At 41.2% G+C, this 14,886-nt stretch overlaps 1 protein-coding gene across 1 annotated transcript in view; it reads left to right on the top strand.

Annotated features, from left to right (window-relative positions):
- The window catches only part of PDGFD (platelet derived growth factor D), a 144,355-nt gene that overhangs the window by 87,819 nt on the left and 41,650 nt on the right, over window positions 1-14,886 (top strand). The window lies entirely within an intron of this gene.

The raw sequence follows: 14,886 nt of genomic DNA, 5'->3' as shown, positions 1-14,886 counted from the left end.
AGTAGATTTTGATAGAAGTATGTATTCCTTTGTGTTGTCCTGATTAATATTATAATGCTTTTGGTGCAGTGTAGCTCTAAAGAGGCAGATTTTGCAAACACTCGGGAAATGGTAAGCATTAATTTATTATACTGTCGTCATTATATTTTCATATCCATCACACTTCTTATTCCCTTTTTATTCAATCCACTGTTATTTAACAAGAATAATAAAGCCTGGAATGCAATAATGTTAATGCTGTAACAGGAGAGATCCACTGTTTGAGTCATTTCACTTCAACCTCTCGGCTTTGCATGCACGTATGCCTATGTATGCTAAAGAGTCCATAAACAGGACATTGTCAAGACAGCTCTAAAGCTATAAAGATTGTGCTCCCTTGCATTTAAATTGTTAGGCTTCTACTGGAGTAAGGCATTGCACTGTGAGTAAATCCTGAGCTGTAATTTACTCTAATTTGAAGGTAATCTACTAAAACTAAAATTTAGGCAGAACAGTCTATGAAGGACCACTGGGCATAAAGATGAGACAGCGAAGCAGCTTCTCTTTACACTGCTCGTATTTCAGTGCAGCCACAAAAACTCTGCTGCATTTAGCAAGCTTTATTCCAGACCACATACAGCTAGTCTGATAGTATTAGGCCTTCCACAAACGAATGTTATTACTTAAAACACAGGACTTGCACTAGAAAGCTCAAAAAAGGCTACTGTATTTATCTGACGTCAAAACTATGAGTAAACAGAGAATTTTACAGTCTAGCAAATCTATTCGGAAGAACACTCTCCAACTGCACCCTCTGAATGAAATGCTGTTTTATTTCTGAGAAGAGAATTGTACAGGTGATCAGTGGCATTTGCGAGATGGGGGATGATATGTACTTAGCTGGTCTTTGGATCCCACACCGTCCAACCTAAAACTGCAGGATTAATATTCAGCAGCGTCAGCCCTTATTCGATAGTCCCCACAGTCGCTTAGATACGCAGTCCATAGATACGCTGAGCACTGCTGACCCCTGAAGGTTGAATTCATTGTGCATTTCTAGGCAGAAAACCAGGGTGCATTAATGAAGCATGCAAAAACATATGGGATGTTGTATCAGATGAAATGGAAGACCTTTACATGGCTTTTTTTCTTTCCTTTGTTACCTTCACCAAGACAAGGCTACTTCTGGGGCTTTCCTGGAAAACGGCGCACAAGATATGTGCAAATCTGTAACTCCCTGGGTTTTTTTCTTATATTTGGGGTTTGGATCTGCATGGCAGTTGTTTATTTGTGTACCAGACTCTGACTGATAATTTTCCAGAGAACACCGAAGCAAGCGACTGGGAGAGTTCCCTTGAGTTTATTGATCAGCTGCATCTCCTGAGCGTGGTGCCAGATCGGCTGGGTGCATTTCCCCCCCTTACACATGCAGCCAAACAGCCTCGCAGCCTTGCTCTCTGGCCTTTGCATTTATGAATCTTCAAGGAAGTCAGTTAAGTTCACTTCATTTGATGCACATCAAGTTTTTACTTAGTTCAGCACTCTGCATGAGGCACAAATGAGGCACCGCAGAGCTTAGCAGAAACATACTTCATTATCTTCATGTACTTGTGGTTTTGCATTAACTTCACATTTCAGTACCATTTAGAGAAATAAAAAGGGATTATTTTTCTAGATAAGACATAAATTAGACTTGTATCCATGAAAATCATGTTTGCCCTTGTAAAACAGGGCATGCAAACCTGTGTGAGATGGAGGGGCTCCGTCACTCAGGATGGTGAGATTAGATTCAAGGTGACTCTGCAAAATTAGACTGAAAAAAATACAAGGATAATCTTTAACAGGACAAGGTTGAAAGCCATACGGATATGTGGGAGTAATTAACTGTCACAATATAAGATAAGGGACAACAGGCAAGGGAGCATATCTGTGAAATAAAGTCTGAGCATCTGAACACAGTATTTAGCAACCTTTGCTTGCCAACACTGGCTTCCTCCACCTTCTTCCTCTTCCTCCTCCTCTCCCTGTGTCCTCCACCTCCTGGCATCTCTGTCTCTGCCCTCCCCTCTGAGGGTATAAGGGACTAGAAAAGCTGGAGAGGGGGAGCAGCGAGGGTGGTTTTGGAGAGAGGGGGCAGATCCAACATGTTGCCACTTGTCCCTGATCTGCTCTTTCCCCATGAAGCCATAGGACTCCCTGGGGGTGGGAGCTCCAGGGTGGACCTGACTCCAGGAGCTTATTAGTGACTTGAGTGTGTCCCAGCACTTATCTCAAGTTGAATAGGAGTCAAAAGTCTCCTAACGTGGCTGGAAAAAGTCACTCCTACTCTGTGCTGTCTGTGACGGTGCAGAAGTAAGCAAGTTTGTGCAGCTGGTGGCTGGTGTCTATGGACACTTCATACTCAAAGCCCCCAGTGGCAGCTGTGCAGATTGTTGACTTTCTCAAACCTCTTTTAAAATCACCTTTTCCTTCAAGCTCCACAGACCTAGAGCAAAAATGGTCTGGAGCAAGCCCTGGACAGCTATTAGGCCTGAGCCTGAATGAGCTGCAAATTTGTTTGAAATTCCTCCCTGCCATTATCACTTAAAGTGCTTATTTCTCAATTTTATTCTTTTTTTTTTTTTTTTTTTTTTTTACTTTTCTTGACTGAATTGCCTTAGAAACTTTAATTTGCAGTATAGAAGGCACTGAGGTATTTCAGTCTTTTCTTCTCATGCATTATATAATTTCTTACTCTAAGGACATCGTGTTTCACAACATTGTGGAAATACGTGATACAGAGGCAGATAAGTCATCTTAGGTTACCTACACAGTTGCTAGAGGGGAGGTAGGGCCTATCAGGAGAGAGGTCCCTGGGTTGCACTCTTTGCAAAGAATGCTTAATAGACGAGTATCAAAGAGTAAGTGATGTGAATATTCCATATTGCCACAAATGTAAAATTTTATTCCACCACGGCTTGCAGTGCAGTTACCTCAGCTGAGAGATCTTGCATGTAGCACGTAAGTATTCAACAATTACTAAAAATACTGCATCAATTATTTTGAGATGTAGGAATGTAAATTAAGTTACACTGTTACATGTGGAAATAATCTTTGCTTGACTGAAGTAATTTTATACAGTCTCCTTTTTTCTTCTAAAGTGAAATTTTCCCAATGCCCTAATTCAAGAAGGGAATGTTAACAAGTTTGGACTCCACATTTTACAAGTACATTAGCATGGACATTTACTAAAATAATCTAGGAACTTGTTCAGGAACATGTTCCAACAATAAAGGTAAATGTTTTGAATTAAAATTCCCAACCCTGCATCTAATTTCATTTTAATGAGATGACTAGAAAATGCTGGATTCCATTTGCTAATTAAACCCACTATTTTAAGTTTATTACAAAAGGCACATATTTGTTATATGGTTATAACAGTAAATTGTTATTGCCTTACTAATCGTTTTGTTAATCCTAACTGAAATCCATATTTGGGGATTGACTAAAATCATTATTGGAAACAAGAGCTTCAAGAGAGCTTGGAACGTATGTACATGTATATGTACAAACATGCATATATACAAAGTTGTAAGGTTAAAAGATATATATTTACATATATGTCTTTTTACATACATACAAATACATATGTGCTTTTACCTTTCTTTTCTTTTTAATGTAATTCATGGCTAGGGCACATCACATGGCGTTAAGAACAATCTTTACTTCTTTGGGAATTGTAAAGCAACAATGGTGGACGTGCGGTGTTAAACAGGAGAACATAAGTGCATTTGTCCCAGGGTAAACTTATGTGTCAAAATGTATATCAATGTGTTAGATCATGAGTCATTTTTGCTTGTTTGAAATGGCATTTCTTGAATGAAGGAGTCATAAAGAATTCAATGGATTTGGGGGAGGAATTTCAGGTTTTGATCCATCATGTGGAATTTTACAGAGAACTAGCTTTCTGCTGAACATCCAGGCTGTAGGTCACCACCGCTCATATGATCAAAAAAAGAGCATTCGTTACAAAGTGAGGAAAGACACCACAGCCAGTCTAATAGTATTTAATTACTTGCCCATGCAAAAAAATGTTGACCAGTCAAAGTTAGTTCAAATACTAGTCTTAAACTCTTTGATACTTGTCTGTTAAGCCTAAAAAAAACCATCAGAAATCCAAAGCACAGTCAGAAAATGAAAATGGGCAGAATAAGAACCTTGTCCTGATACTTGCACTCACAGACAATCACTCTGAATTAAGCGACTGGTTCCCTGTATTTTAGCAGATTTGTTTGCACAAGTAATGCAGCACCAGGCTGCAGTTTTTTTAAATAGGTCAATAATAAACTTCATTGTAAGACTTAACATGATGGCAAAGAGATTCAACCAGTGTGAATACAGATCCGTAAAGACCATAAAGGATGATTAATTCTTTATCACTGGCCACAGAGTTGAATCCAGCCCAAGAGCTGCATGAGTCTTTGCTGCTGTGCTTCTGTTTTAGCTTTTCACTTCTTTCACAGCATAGACATTTCATTTCTGTCTCCAAGACAAAATATTCTGCCTGAAAACCTGTATAATATATCTCATGTGACAACAGGCATGATAATAGTGCATGAATACCTTCCCTGCTTTTAGATAATCCACAGAAGGAATCCCAGTAAATTGCTGGGGGTACAGAAGGAAAGGAATGGGGTGGGGGGGAGTGTGTCTTGGTTAATAAAGTCGTTGAACATGAAATAGATCTCAAAATGAAGAAGCAAGAACTTACACGTGGAAGCTTTATCAGTTGTTCTTCTGCTACTCTTTCTCTGATTTCAGTTTTGATTGCCTGTCTATGCTAGACAGCAAAGATTTTTTATAAATACTACCCATGTGCAAAACTTGCAATACTCTATATGATGAAACTTCTATTTTCTTAAGTTCTGGCAGAAAACTGTTTTCTGTGGTTTTGCTCAAGGCATACCGTCCTCATAAAATTATCAGCCAGAGGCTCATCTTTCAGGAGAGAAGTAATTAAGTCCCTTCTAATTAGATAAAACTTGCTCAAAATCTTTAAATCTTCTCCAACTTTACATAAGCAGAGGATTTAAGAGATTATCTATGCACATTTCTTTTTTTACTTTGGAAGGTGTTATAATGTTTTAAAAATCAACATTAAATGACAGCATGTTAAAAAGAGAGATTGTGCCTCGGTGCATCTTGAGACATGGAGCATCTCAGAGAAATTTTAAATGGGGAGAAGCAATGTTTTCCATTTAACTAAGATTCCTGAGAGTCCAGCAAGCCTCAGTCCGCTGCTTAATTCATCTCACAGACCTCATCTGTCCTTCAGCAGGGTTTGACGAAGAAACGAACGTGGCATGGTAGGCAAGCCAAGCAGTGTGGTAGGCAGGAGCCTTCCAGTCCTCCCAGCACTCAGAGCAGAAAAAAAGATAGTGAAGGATACAAAAGAAACAAAACTGGGGCTCAGATAGCTCAGCAATAAGGAAGTTGACATACCTGGGTTGAGAAGGCATGTCTGGACGAGCAGTTTCACAGGCAGCATTGACTGCTCCAGGGGCAGCCAAAGTTCCTAATTAAAAGATTAATTCCAACATTTGCATCTAACCAAGAGCTATTTCTCCCTCCAACCTCCTACCATACCTTCCAAAACCCAAACCTTTACTGCTTACCTCCTAAGTCTTGCCCACCCCCATCTCCTATGGTGGAAAACCTTGCAGGTTTTCAGGCCTGTGACCCACCAGCTGACTGCAGTGTTTGAGTCAGAGGGAGCCTGGGGGCTGTGGCCAAAGCTATGTCCTGATGTGGCCCAACACTTGATAGTCAATTGTCCCAGACTGCATCTTCTCCCAGTTTTCCCTAGATTGTGGTCTAATGTAGTCCTTCTCTTGGCAGGTCTCTTCTGAAGGCCCTTACTCCTATTGTCCCAGACACAAGGATTGGTCCCAATCCTTCTACTATGTGACCCTCTGAATTTTAAATTTCATTAGGAGTCTCCCTGTGTTGTGTCCTAATTTCTAAAGCCATTTGTATGTCAGAGATGATACTGATAAGAGAGTGATGAACAAAAGTAGGTTTCAGGGAGAATAGGAATCGGCTACCAGCTTGGCATCAGAGGATGCTACAAGAACTAGAGGGAAGGACTGATACAGGATCTTCCAGGAATGGCAATGAAACAGCAGCAGCAGCAAAGGCAATGGAAGAGAGTTATGTATAGTCCAAGGTCAGAAATAAAGGTGATTGTGGGTAAAGCAAACATGCACAGTGAAAGAGGCAAGTCCACAGAGAGAGAAGGCAGCAGAAATGCCAAACAGCGATGGTCAGAGAGGCAGAATAAGACCCAAACAAGCAAAGATTGTTGAAAGCTGAAAGGAAAAAAAAAAAGCCAAAGGACAGACAGAGTGTGACTGACAATATCAAACTTAGCAGATATATCATGAAAGATGAGGAAGAAGCAGCCTTCCGTCTTTACCAGGAGGATGTCCACATGTCACTTGTTCATTACAGTAGTTTCATTCAGACTGAAGAAGGGTGAATGGCAATTAAGGAAACATTTTTAACGGGGAATGAAGGGAAGGAGGGATTTGTGTAAACCAGAGGAGTTGTGGCAGCATGGCTAGGGAGGAAAGGAGGCAGATGAATTGGAGATTTTAAACAGTGGACCTGAAATAGGAATGACTGGGCCTAGGTGAGGAGGGAAGGCAGGTTTGGCTCGAGTAGAAAGCAGGGCAGAAGTAGGGCTATATCAATACATCAGCCTCTTTTGTCAGAACCTCTGAGTGTGAACTTGAGGAGCTGTAGGGCTGGGTTTGGGCATGTGTCACAGGTGAAAAGAGTTGGCTGGGAGCATGGGTGAGGAATTGAGTTATGGCCGGGGAAATATAGACCTTCTGGCAAGGAAGATACCAAAACCAGAAGCAGCAGGACCCAGTAAGCATACAGAAGCTCCTGGAAGCTGTCAGACTTCAACTGATAAAACAATTGTTTTAATCGGAAAGGAAAATAGACCTTAGTGTCTGTGTTTTCCCAGCTGCAAGCATGTGTGCTTGGCAGTTCTGTTGTTTGAACAGCATGGTGGAGAACTGGCCATTTGCTCTCCTCTGTCCCTGATTTGTTGACAGCTCAGTTAAAGTGTGACTCCTTCGTTGTCATCAATCTGTCTTAACATAACAGCAATACTGTTGATGTCCAGTTCCTGTTGAAAACCCTACATCTTTAATCAAATAGTGCGCTGTTTGAGAATTCACCAAACTCGTAGCCAAGGACAAGAAAATGTAGCACTTTACGTCTTCAAAGGATTATACAAACACAGGCATGTTATTTCCAAATCCAGTATCCTGTCCCAAATAGTTGATTCTAACAAGACTTAGGGGTATTGTTCATGCATTTAGGACAGCTTTAGATTTTGAAGGATTGCATTTCCCACTGGAAATGCTTACCTGTTTTAAGAACTCCTGAGGAAGTCAGTGACCCAAAGAGGAAATTCCTACTTTTCCAAGGTAAGCTAGAGATACAAAGACAAAAACTGAAAAAGACCACCATGAGCAGTGTAAGAGGGCTACCCATGTTAGACAAAAAAGCCCATCATTTAGTCTTTGTAGAAGCTCAACAGCTTTACTCAGCATCAACATTTCTTTTAAAATACAGCAGAAGAAAAGATGCAAATTCCAAGAAGCACACAACCATATTAATGATAAGATCAAACAACTATATAGCATGTAAGAACAGTGGATAAGGGCCACAGGAATGTTGCAGTAGTTGGGAAGTGTGTAATACTGGAAGAATAGTGACTTCGGTTTTTTTAATTAAATGAATAAAGTGAACCCCAGTCTCATAGCGACCGGCCATGATCTTGTCACTGTACTTGACTAAGTCGTGGGATATGTGGATTCATGGTGAGTTGTCTCTCCCTTCAGCCTGTATGCCCATGCTGCTTCACAGTTCATAATCAGTTTTTACTCCTAACATAGACGGATACATAAAAAAACTCTGTATGAAAGCTAATCTTTTCCCTGTTCTTCAAACGTCAGTTAGTGTCAAGCAATCTCTGTTAAATAAAAATACTGACTAGTACACCCCAAGAAGACTTCCAGTGAGCCAGAGTTCATGAGTTACTGGTCAGTGGCAGAATTGTGCTGTTGGACAAATAGGAGATGAAACCCACCCCCAAACTTCTTGTAAAAAGCTTAAGTAACCATTGACAATTAGAGAAATAAATCAATGATTTATTTCTAACAGTCTGGAAGTCTTGTGAATGACTGGTGGTTTAAAAATGGATGGAGGATATTCAAGATATGTTTGTATTAAAAATACTCTGGGCAAATCAATGAGTTTTTTAGATTTATGATTTCAGGCTTTTTTTAGAAATTGCCAGTGTTAAAATCAGTAATGCTATTTACCACATAGGTTGGACAGCTTTATCAGGGTATCCATAAAGCAATTTTCTTCATTAACTTTAAGTATGTATAGGTAACAGAAAGTTAGGCTGGATCCAACACTGAAAATTGTAATGCATGAAATGAGAGGGTACGTTTTCTGTTCCATAACAAGCGTAACCTGGGAGAGGGTAAAGGCCATCCTGTATCCTGACTTTGCTCCCCATGTCTGTGTAACCAAACAGAAAATATCAATAGCTTGGACATAAGTATTTCAACACTGCAATAAGGACAGGCCAATAGCAGTCTCAATACAGCTCCCGATAGAAAACATGGAAAGACCTCGTAGCTGATTTGTCTGCTTAGAGTTGACCATTAGGAGGGCACCAGAAGGAGAGGTGGGACATACAGTAGCAAACTGGACATGCCACAAACACCCCTTCAGTGCTGCTGGTAGATGTGTGGACCTCTCTGTCTCTACACTAAAGAGGAGGGTTAAATCCAACCATTCTCACCTAAGTTTACCCTAAACCTCACATCAATATGTATGAACATGAGGTGAGTTTACACTGTCAAACTCTTTTAACAGCACTCATTAACCTGTCCATCACATGAGCTGTTTGGTTGCACAGTGGGGCTATTTTAGATTGGTGACTTGAGGACATAATGCTGTCTCTGCAAATCCATATTCTATCCTTTAATCCCACTTCAGCAACAGCTGAAGAATGTTAGCATGTGGAATGATGGCAGTATATGGAGAACTTACCTTTTATTTTGGTTTGGTAATTCTGGAGGGTGTTTTATAGAAATCTAGTTATAGATGACAAATTTGTAGGGAGAACAGAGATGCCATGTTTGATTCTGTAAAAAGGTTAATTAGGCATTAAGGCTGTATAACAATGCTGCATAGAGGTGTTAATTAACTCCTGGTGCTTCAAGTGTGTCAAGGCTGGTCCCTTCTACCACCATGGCCACAAGGGAAGAGGAAATGGCCTGTTCTTCCCAAACCTTGTTGCTGTTGAGCATCCTCCTCTTCTCTAGATTTTCCATGAAAGCTGAAGATGCAGCTTAACTTTAATGTGTGCCAACTGTGGTGAGAAGAGTAGGAAGTCAGTCTGCTTCCAGGATTTTCTCCTGACAGACTTCCAGAGGAAGTGACTGGTGAATTGAAACATGCTAGACCTCCAGCCTGCACTGAGGAACTTGTGAAAACCCATCCCAGGAGGTGTTGGTTGCAAGTTGTCTTTTAAATCAAAGCAAGAATTGCATGTCTTCACAGTCTTGTGGATAGGCGGGCTCCTAGGCTCAACTTCACGTTTTGTATTCCACCAATACTATTTATTTGGCCACGTGTCAGTTATCTTACAAAGCCTGGCAGCACAATCCTACTCTTGTTCTCATCTTGCCTAAATTTGGGTTGCAGGGTCTGTTTCAACCTTAGCACTGTTTAATGTGTTTGTCATTTTTGGCAAGCCAGGAAAAACAATGCATTGTGTATAACGCGTGCTTAATTGCTTATAGAATAAATCTTTGCCTTGTTTGTTGCAACAGCTGTAACTGCTGGAATATACTTACAGCCCTGGTCTTTTTCTTGTACAGAAATGTGTAATGTAGCCAAACATAGAATCTGATAATTTAAAGATGTGAGGTTGTTCAGCCCATTTTTCTCTAAGGACAAGAATTTTTTGTATTGTAAATATTGTCATCTAGTATCATTTTTAAATATAACAAGTATAGGAACACACCTCATGGGAGATTAAACTGTAGACTAATACATCAGTCAGAAAGACATTTTTCTTTTGATAATCAGTTTTAATTTTCCTTTTTATAATGCCATACCATTGCCTGCAATTGTATTCCTTCCTAATTTATGATGGAGTCTGTTCTTTTTGTCATGGGTGTCTATCTCCTTCAGATCTTTGCTTATTGCTCAGTCAAACAATGATGTCCATATTTAGCTTTTAATCTTTCTCAAAAATTCAGGCTATCCAATCCCTATAGAGGTTTTTTTATGTTCTTTTCAAAACTTCCCCATGTTTTCCCAGCTTTTTACAATGTCTCTGCGATAGTGAAGGGAGCTGAATCTGGGGGTTCAGGTGTCACAGGGCTGTTTAGGGTGGAGGGTGACCTGCCAGGGTACCTTGCTTAGGCAGGTCTATATGGCAGTGGCCAGCTTGGTTGCCCTAACACTGGGAATGTGTCTTTTAATGTGTTTTCCTCTGTCAGCTCAGTCCGTCTTTGAGCTCCCGAGTTTCCTAGGTTCCATTCAGCATGTAATTTAGGAACATTCAGGTTGCATTTTTCCAGGGTGAACTTTCCTCTTGCTGGGTTGTGATAATATTTGTGATTTTTCCACTACCTCAGTGAAGACGTCTGTGCCCGCTGTTGCATTGCCTGCAGGTTTGGACACAGCACGGTGCCCTCAGGGAGGGTGCTGGCCTCGCAGTCGTGGCTCCAGGCCAGGCTCCACCACTGCCTGCCCTGACGCCTTCACACAGCCTCAGGTCTTCCCACCTCAAAGACAAGCACAACAAGCCTTTGTAAAATGCCATGAGATTAACTTCTAAAAGATGCTACAGAGGCACGCAGTGTTGTTGCTGTTTGCAGCCTGGGGCACTGTGCCAGCAGGGTGGGCCACATGGCCAAACTGAGGTTGATGAACAAAGGGGTTTGTCTGCTACGCCCTTTTATTTGGATGCTTGCTTTTTCTGTGCCTGCCAGACTTACCTGAGGTCCTCTCTAGTTTAAGAAATTGTATGATTACAAAATGGAGAACAGCAATCCCAGATTCCAAACCAAGAAGATGAAATGGCAAAAATAGGCTTCACACCACGCCGAGCCACTTGCAACTGGTTTGGTAGTTGGGACAAGGCTGGCAGCTATTTCCATCCCTCCCCTCCTCCCCGGGCTGCGTTATAACTGGAGCCCTTGGGATCTCTACACCTCCTTTTAACAATTCTTAGTCTTATTCTGCCTCTTCATGCCAGGCACAGGTCATCAGAGAAGGTCCTTCCTCCATGCTGGAGAAGCTGGTGTGCTTGCAGGCTGGCACTGTTCTTTGCTCAGCACGTTGCTTCTAGCTTCAGTGACCTTCATGCTATATACCACATTTCCAAAGACAGTCACGGTGCTCTGTAAATCTGATTTGTATTTTCTATGCATACATTTTTATTAAATTTACAACCTTCTGTTTTCCTCTGAGTGCTTGATAAAGTCCATGCATGCCTCCATAATAACACAGATGACAGATATGTCACAGAGTGTTTCTGGTTTTCCCTTACACACGCATATTCACACACACATCTTTTATTAGTTGCAGGGTTCCTGTCACTTTAGACTTGATAGAATAAATCTTACTGGGAAATTTTTGGCTAAATGACACTGTTACATAAAATAAGCCCCTGCCTGGTGCTGTGCTTTGTGCTACTGAACTGAACACCTCCTCAAACCCAAAGCCTGTGTTGTTATCATAATTCTTTGCCTACAACCCCCTCTCTACTTTTCAACCCACACATTTCTCTCCATGCTGAACTGATTTTGAACATACGTGCCAAGCCAAAAAAATTTCCTATCTCTTGTAATGACGAGAAAAATGCAGTTCTGTTTCCCTTGATTGTCAGTTTGATGACCAGACAGTGCTTAATTAGAGGAGGTCTGAGCCTGTAACTACACAGGGTCGGATTTTGCAACTCATCTGCAGCACTGGAAGCTAAAAATAATTTTTAGATCTGTGGAATTTGTGTATCTTGTCAGATCATTTTCAGCAGAATCAATAACATCCAATTTTTCTGTGACCCTTGACAACAGGGTTTTTTTCATTTCAATAGTTTTTGTTTGGGGAAATATTTTAATTGTACAAACTGATGTTTTGTGGCAGACAAAACTTATTTTCCAGGTCCTCTTCTTTTCTTAAGTGCAGAAGCCTTTTTTTTTAATACTACTTCTGATCTTGGCAGCTATAAAAACGCTTCCTTTTAATCAATATTTGTGTCCTGATATATTTCTTCAGTCATGTATGGTAAAAAATACTCTGTAAAGAAAGTCCCCCTCAGACTGTAGGAATCAGGCACCATGTTGTCTCATTGCATATTCTTGCTTCCAGGCACCATTGTTGTCCGCCCATCAGCCATATAATGAAGCATAAATACAAGCTCTTGCAGGATCAGACCCTCTGATAAAGTCTGTGTCTCCCAAATTGTCAGCAAAGACTATTAAACAGGCTGGATGGGAGCCAAAGCATAGGCGTAAGTTTGTTTGCACTCTCACATTTTTAGCACAGCTAGTTTGGGGCCAAAACGGGCCTCAGGCTGTTTCCAGTATGCAGTTTGTTGTGGCCACTCTGCTTTGCAGGGTGATAGTTATGTCCTAGGACATGGGTCATACCATGTCTGATCAATCTCTACACCATTTTATTTACTAATATAGATGTAGCCCAAAAGTTCATACATGGAGGTTGGTCTGTTCTTTCATTTTTTCGCCACTGCTTGACAGGACCGTGAGTGACAGAGTTAACGGCATATGTGAACCCTGGGGTTCAATGTTTGCAGACCTATAGGCATTTTTAAAAGAAAATCTTATCTTTGAGGGAAAAAAAAAGAAACAAGCAAGCCCTTAAACTTGGGAAAACAGCCTAGAAAGAATGAGGCTAATTTTTCAACTGCTGTAAGGCAGGGTAAAACAACCACAAGCTTTGGGCCACAAAAATTTATCTCACACCAAGGTCTATCTAATAAACTTGAAACAAAAAAATGCCTGGAAGAACCTGGACACTATGAGGACAGGCAGTCTGACTGCTCCTTATGGTTTGAGTTGCATGCTGAAGAGGCTGCTAGTGATGGAAACAGGCTGCTGAAAACTTTGCTTTCTGTAGAAGTGAACAGAAATTGGGAATACTGTGTAGGTATGGGTACCTAAACCAAACAGAAAGCTGTTTTTACAGATGAGGTGACACTTTTGTACCTGACTGGAAATGAGATCCTTGTTTCCAAATGTGCATTGCACTGCATGTCTGTGTTAGTTCTGAGCCACCTGTCCTCTAGGCAGGCATGGTGAACACAAGGTCTTACGTGCTTCTCTTATGCTTGTGGTTATCAAAGAGCCTGGATGTATCGGTCATATTCTTATTCAGGCCTTCCACCCCTTTTCTGCCTATGGATGAGTTTGTACAGAAAAACTGGTATTATTAAGGTCTGAAGGGAACAAAAAAAAAAAAAAAAAAAAAAAAAAAAAAAAAAAAAAAAAAAAAAAAAAAGAGCAGTCAGGGCAGATAATATAAGGCAGCAGAAAATAGGACACTCTGCTCCTATGTATGTAATTAATCTCCATCAGAAATATAGGATAGTAAAGAGTCTGCTTTCCCACCTCAGCAGCAACTTTGTGGGCTTGTATTGCTAGCTCAGTGCTGGTTCAGGTACATTTTCCAAATGCATTAAGAAAGATTAAAAGCAGAGAAAACACTTGTAATGCCAGCACCTGAAATCTGGCGGCTTGACTGCCTGCTGGTTTTCTGGTGGTCCAGGAGGGTTTGTCATCTTGAACAAAGGTGGACAGGATGGCCAGGAGGGGTGTATTAAAAACAGCAGTAAAAACTCACCAGACTGTAGGTTTGGTACCTTAAAAATGCTGCCTGGTGTTCAGGAAAGACTCAGAGGTTTTGAACCACAGAGCAAAGTCTTTCTGTTGGAGGGTGCGAGAGCGCTTTCCCCATGTTTTCTCCCCATAATTCTGTGTTGCTGATGGCAGTGGACAGCCTAAAAACCTCACACCCAAGTAGGTTAAAACTAACTAGCTGTGCCTGTTATCTGGAGAACACCCATCTTCTGTTTCCAGAGAAGCCGCTTGCACCCACAGACCTCTCTCTCTTCTGAGCACAACCTGTCCTTCACCCACGGGAAGGTGGTGAAGACAAGCAAGTGTTCACACACCCCCACCATTGAGGAGAGGCCCCACCTCTGCCCATGGTCCCCTGAGAGGCAGTGACTCGTGGTGGTGTGGTATCCCCTTGGTAACTGGTGGTGGTGTGGTATCCCCTTGGTATGGGGAGAGCATCTCCCCGTGCCCTGGGGGAGATCTCTGTGTGTGCAGGCATAAGTCACACTGCATGCAGTGCCACCATGTCACGTTGCAGATTAGTTTCGTGGTTTTCTTCTTTGGTCAGCCCAGGCTCTTGGGAGTAGTTCCTTCCTGAGTCCGTGTGTGCCATCAAATAGAGCTTATGGCTTGTGCCTTTTTCTCCATTTACATTCTTCTAAATGAAAGCTTATTTTTCTTTTCCTGCCTCTGCTCTGACCTCTGGTAGTCCCAGCGTATTTCTTTGTATTAAATGTGTTTCAACTTCTTTTTCTTTTTCTCCCCAACTTGATTTTTTTTGTTCCAGCTTCAACTTCTGTGACACATTCCAGGTCATTAGTATAAAACTGAAATAAACTGTTCCTCTTGGTTTTCATTGCTTGAAAATATTTAGCCTATTATAATTCTACAGCCATCCTTAGTCTGTTTGGTTATGCTTATGTTTAGTCAGGATTTAAATAAGATGTGTCACACGCTAATT

This window comes from Egretta garzetta, unplaced genomic scaffold (assembly GCF_000687185.1).
Source record: "Egretta garzetta isolate BGI_Z169 unplaced genomic scaffold, ASM68718v1 scaffold199, whole genome shotgun sequence".
NCBI lineage: Eukaryota > Metazoa > Chordata > Aves > Pelecaniformes > Ardeidae > Egretta > Egretta garzetta.
Note: the sequence above shows the minus strand (reverse complement) of the source record. Positions and strands in the feature narration are given on the sequence as shown.